Source organism: Scyliorhinus canicula, chromosome 30 (assembly GCF_902713615.1).
Source record: "Scyliorhinus canicula chromosome 30, sScyCan1.1, whole genome shotgun sequence".
NCBI classification, from domain to species: Eukaryota; Metazoa; Chordata; class Chondrichthyes; order Carcharhiniformes; family Scyliorhinidae; genus Scyliorhinus; species Scyliorhinus canicula.
The window spans coordinates 9730845-9736867 of record NC_052175.1 but is presented as its reverse complement, the minus strand read 5'-3'; the positions used below and the strand labels follow the sequence as shown (position 1 = coordinate 9736867).

Below are 6023 nucleotides of genomic sequence, written 5' to 3'. Positions count from 1 at the left end.
CCTCTAGACGTCTATGAGAACATAAGAGCATAAGAAGTAGGAGCAGAAGTAGATCGTCCGGCCCTTCGAGCATGCTCCGCCATTCCATAAGATCATGGCTGATCTATTCATGGTCTCTGAACCACTTACCCGCATTCTCGCCATATCCCGTAATTCCTTTATTTTTCAAAAAAAAGCTACCCTATCTTTAAATATATTCAATGAAGTAGCGTCTACTACTACTTTTGGTTGGGAATTCCATACTTTAACCACAGTCTGAGTGAAGAAGTTCCTCCTTGATTCAGTCCTAAATCTGCTCCACCTAATCTTGAGGCTATGCCCTCTTGTCCTACTTTCACCTACAAGTGGAAACATCCTTTCTACTTCTATCTTATCCATTCCCTTCAAAATTTTATATGTTTCTATTAGATCCCCTCAACCTTCTGAATTCCAGTGAATATAATCCCAATCTACTCATCCTATCCTCATACTGTAACCCCCTCAACTCCGGAATCAGCCTAGAGAACATCCTCTGCACCCCCTCTAGTGCTAGCACATCCTTTCTCAAGTGTGTAGACGAAAACTGCACACAGTACTCCAGGTGTGGCCTCACCAGCAGACTGCACAACTGCAACATTACCTCTCTACTTTTAAACTCAATCCCCTTCGCAATGAAGGACAACATTTAATTTGCCTTCCTAATTACTTGTTGCACCTGCAGACCAACCTTCTGTTACTCATGCACAAGTACACCCAGGTCCCTTAGCAGCATGCCGCAGCTTTTTACCATTTAAGTAATAATCTGTTCTATTGTTACTCCTACCAAAATGCACGATTTCACACTTATTGACATTCTACTCCTTTGCCCACTCACTCAATGTGTCAATGTTCCTCTGTAAGGTTTTACAGTCCTCAGTACACTTTGCTCTGCAACACACACCTTCGTGTCATCTGCAAACTTGAATACCTTACACGTAGTTCCCAACTCCAAATCGTCTACTAATATTGTAAATAATTGTGGTCCCAACATCGATCCCTGAGGCACACCACTCGTCACTGATTTCCAGCCTGAATAGCACTCATTTATTCCCACTCTTTGTTTCCTGTTAGACAACCAATCCTCTATCCATGCTGGTACTCTACCCTCAACACCATGCATCCTTATCTTATGCAGCATCCTTTTGTGCGGTACCTTGTCAAAGGCATTTTGGAAATCTAGGTACACCACATACACTGGGTCCCCTTTGTCTACCTTGCTCGAAATGTATTCATAGAATTCCAAGAGATTCGTCAAGAATGACCTGCCCTTCATGAATCCACGCTGCGTCCGTTCAATGGGACAATTTCTATCGAGGTGCCCTCCTATCTCTTTCTTGATAATAGAATCAAGCATCTTCCCCACGACAGAGGTTAAGCTAACCGGTCTATAATTCCCCATCTTTTGTCTACTTCCCTTTTTAAACAGTGGCGTCACATTTGCTGTTTTCCAATCCTCTGGTACTGCCCCAGTGTTCAGCGAATTTTGGAAAATTGCCGCCAGTGCATCTGCTATTAATCCAGCCATCTCTTTCAGTACCCTGGGATGCATTCCATCAGGGCCAGGAGACTTATCTATCCTGAGCTCCATTAGCTTGCCCAACACTTGCTCTTTCGTGATAGTAATGGTTTCCAGGTCCTCACCTACCTTCTTCTCACGGTCAATTGCTGGCATGTTATTCGTGTCCTCCACTGTGAAGATCGATACAAAATATTTGTTCAATGACTCCGACATTTCATCATGTCCCATAAATAAATGACTACTCTCATCCTCTAACGGACCAATGTTTACTTTAGCCACTCTTTTTAGTTTTATATAGTTATAAAAACTTTTGCTATCTGTCCTTATATTCTGTGCCAGATTTTTTTTGTCTTTTATCTTACTTTTCTTTATGGCTCTTTTCGTGGTTTTCTGCTGACCTTTAACGTTTCCCAATCTTCTAGTTTCCCGCTGATCTTGGCTAGTTTGTAAGCCTTCTCTTTCAATTTGACAGCCCCATGTATCTCCTTACACACCCATGGTAGATTACCTCTTTTCTTACAATTCCTTCTCACTGGAATATACTTTTGTTGAGCACTATGAAAGATTGTTTTGAAAGTACTCCACTGCTCTCAAGCTGTTCTACCGTACAATATTTGTTTGCAGCCTACTTTAGCGACGTCCTTCCTCATTCTATCGTCGTCCCCTTTGTTCAAGCAGAGGACCCTGGTATTGGATTCTATCGTCACACTCTCCATCTATATACTTAATTCAACCATGCTGCGATCACTCCTACCAAGAGGATCCCTAACGATAAGGTCATTAATTATTCCTGCCTCATTACACAGGACCAGGTCTAGGATAGCTTGCTCTCTTGTCGGTTCCATTACATATTGTTCCAGAAAACTACCCCACATACATTCAGCGAACTCCTCTTCAAGGCTACCCTGACCGAGCTGATTTGACCAATCTACAGGCAGATTAAAATCGCCCATGGTAACTGCTGTGCCCTTTTCACAGGCATTAGTTATCTCTTCAGTTACTGCCCGTCCCAGTGTGGTGCTCTTATTTGGTGGCCTATAGACTACGCCTATCAGTGTCTTTTTCTTCTTAGAATTTCTAATTTTTACCCAAATGGATTCAACCTCATTCTCCATAGAACCTATATCATCCCTCAATGCCACCCTGATGTCGTCCTTGATTATTAGTGCTACTCCACCTCCCTTACGTACCTGTCTATCCCTCCGAAACGTCTGGTACGCCTGGATATTTAACTCCCAGTTGTGACCATCCTGCAACCATGTCTCCGTAATGGATATCAAGTCATATTCATTCGCGATGATTTGTGCCGTTAATTCATCAACTTTGTTACGAATGATACGAGCATTCAGGTAAAGTGCCTTAATGCTGACTTTCTTATCATTATTAGAGAAATTGGACATCATGAGCTGTCCTACGTTATCCTTCCTTTTTGCTTCATTCCTAGTCTGCCTTGAACTTAAACCCACCGGCACACATGCTAACCTGCTGCTTATCCTTCCATTTAACTCCCTACTCCCTGTCGCTTTCCCTTTCCCTTCGCCCCGACTCAGAAGTTTAGTCCCACTGACCACCCTATTTATCCTTTTCGCCAGAACACTGGTTCCAGATCAGTTCAGGTGGAGACCGTCCCAAAGGTACAGATACCCCCGGTTCCAAAACTGGTGCCAATGCCCCATGAAATGGAATCCCTCTTTCTCACACCAATCCCTTAGCCACGTGTTCACTTTCCTAACTTTCTTATCCCTATGCCAATTAGCACGTGGATCGGGCAGTAATCCGGAGATTATGACCCTCGAGGACCTGTTCTTCAATTTCCTTCCAAGTGCTTGATAATCCTCAAACAGGCCCTCCACCCTAGACTTGTCTATGTTGTTAGTTCCAACGTGGACCACAACAACTGGATCCTCCCCCTCCAGCTCCAGTATCCTTTCAAGCCTGTCGGAGATCTCACGCACACTGGCACCGGGTAGGCAACACACCATGCGGGACTCCATATCCGGCTTGCAAAGGATACTATCTGTCCCTCTAATTGTAGAATCCCTTATAACAACTACTTGTCTTCTTGCTCCCCCCTCTTGAATGGCCTTTTGCACCATGGTACCATGGTCAGCTGGCTTATCCTGTCCACAGCCCTTTTCCTCATCTGCACAGGGAGCAAGACTCTCATATCTGTTGGACAAGGTCAAGGGATGAGGCTTCTGCACTCCTGAACGAATCCCCCTACCTGCCTCACTTCCAATCGCACCCTGTTTTTCCTGAACACTTACTGAATTTGAATTACTTAATCTACCGGGTGTGACTGCCTCCTGAAGCAAAACGTCCAGGTAACTCTCCCCCTCCCGGATGTGCCGCAGAGTTTGTAGCTCAGACTCCAGATCATCCGGAGTTCTTCCAGCAACCAACAGTTGCTGCAGATGTGGTCACTGCCGTTTACAATGGGATCAGCCAGCTCCCACATCATACTATGTACACAAATCTCATTATGTGTGATATCTGCCGGGTCATACTTCGCGCAAGAATTTTTACCTGTTTCGTTAGCATGTGAAACTATGGAATGGGACCATTTAGTAGCGTCTTCCTCATGGAAGTTTCCGTATAATGCCTTGAAATGTATCCATTGGCGACCAGCAAAGGCGGTCGGATGTTACCCTCTCTTTTGCCTACCCTGGGCAGCAGGGTAGCATGATGGTTAGCATAAATGCTTCACAGCTCCAGGGTCCCAGGTTCGATTCCCGGCTGGGTCACTGTCTGTGTGGAGTCTGCACGTCCTCCCCCTGTGTGCGTGGGTTTCCTCCGGGTGCTCCGGTTTCCTCCCACAGTCCAAAGATGTGCGGGTTAGGTGGATTGGCCATGCTAAATTGCCCGTAGTGTCCTAAAAAAAAGTAAGGTTAAGGGAGGGGTTGTTGGGTTACGGGTATAGGGTGGATACATGGGTTTGAGTAGGGTGATCATGGCTCGGCACAACATTGAGGGCCGAAGAGCCTGTTCTGTGCTGTACTGTTCTATGTTCTATGTTCTAATTGTTTAGACCCTCTACAGGTTCCCCTTTGTTGTATCCGATTCATCTAATATTGCGGCCTTCATTTTCTCTCAGGTTTCTCCTCCATCGTTTTGGGGTTCTGGCAAAGCTGACCTTACCAACTGTCTGAGGCTCATTACTATCAATTTAACTTCATCCCTGTCACCTAATCCGGACATGACCTTTGTTGGCGCAGCACCTCAAATAAGCTGTGCGTGTCTGCGGTGGGCTGAAATGGAGTAATTTTACTGAAAGCTTCCCTTAACTGAGTTACGGAAAGTGGGGTGGTGTAGGTGATATCTGGACCTACCTGATCCCTTATACTTCATTCCGTGGTGACCGGATTCATGGGTATCGGGACAGCTGTGAGGGTTGGTGCGGCCGGTGCTCCCGGTGCCTTTCCTTTTGGCTGGCGTGGCGGCTGCTTTTGGCTTTCCGTTCCTATAGCCTACATTTGCGCGCTTTCAGTTAACTCTTCCCAATCTGCCATCTCTTCCTCATCTGTCTCATCTGTCCCGAAGGCACACATTAACCCATTCCGAACTGAATGTAACGAAAGGAGCCTGTCTATCTTTCGCTGGCATTTAGCGTGGTCAACGGTGCTCTGCCTTTGTCTTTAGTGGATTGATGGAGCCCTTTTACAGCTCTTGAAGCATATTTTGTACTTATTCTCCGAAAACAAACTTCAATTCCATCTTCAAATACTTCCCTTCATTTGCACGTCTTCCTTCCCTCCTTCCTTCACGCTTTTTTCTCTCCAAAACACCTACACCTTCATTCGCTTCTTCTTCCTTGCTTTCATCTTTCCTCCTCATAATCCCTTATTCCCAGCTCCTCTCCCTGCTTTCCTCATTATTCACTTTAATCCATACTCTAACGTTCTTTCCTCCTTCACTGCTCCCTACCATCTGTCTTTCTTGTTCTTTCCCATTCTCCACTCCTGCTTCCATCCCACTTCCTTCTACCACTCCATAGCACGTCCTTCCCTCCACCCTCCCTTCCCTCCAAACTTTCCTTCTTGTGTCTTTCCATCTTTCGTGTCACATTACCTTCCTTTCCTCCTTCATTCCATCCTTTCAGAATTCGATCCAAACATTCTTCCCTTCACTTCCGTTCCTCCGTTTTCCATTCTCATTTCGTGATTTCGTCCTCCAATATTTCCTTCACTCATTCCTTCCTTCCAACCATGTTTCTCTCCGCCCTTCTGACCCTTATTCTTCACTGCCTTCGCCCCTTCCCTTTTACGATTATTCCTCCCACCTGATTACCCCTCCTTCCTTCTCAACTCTCTTCAGCGTTTTCCATCTATCCTTCCTACATCCCTGCTTACTGACATATTTAATTTACTCCCACGTTGCTTGCCTCAATTCTTTGTACATCCTTTAGTTCCTTTGTTATTTCTTTTTTTTTTGCTTCCACAATTCCTTCATTACTTCGCAGCTTCTATCCTTTTCTACTCTTTGTCCC

General features: G+C 45.2%; 1 protein-coding gene and 1 long non-coding RNA gene across 2 annotated transcripts in view; one reads left to right on the top strand and one right to left on the bottom strand.

Moving 5' to 3' along the window:
- LOC119958659 overlaps positions 1–6023 on the bottom strand; it is a 208592-nt gene that overhangs the window by 55363 nt on the left and 147206 nt on the right. The gene's annotated exons all lie outside the window — the stretch shown is intronic.
- The window catches only part of LOC119958655 (immunoglobulin kappa light chain-like), a 275168-nt gene that overhangs the window by 236959 nt on the left and 32186 nt on the right, over positions 1–6023 (top strand). The gene's annotated exons all lie outside the window — the stretch shown is intronic.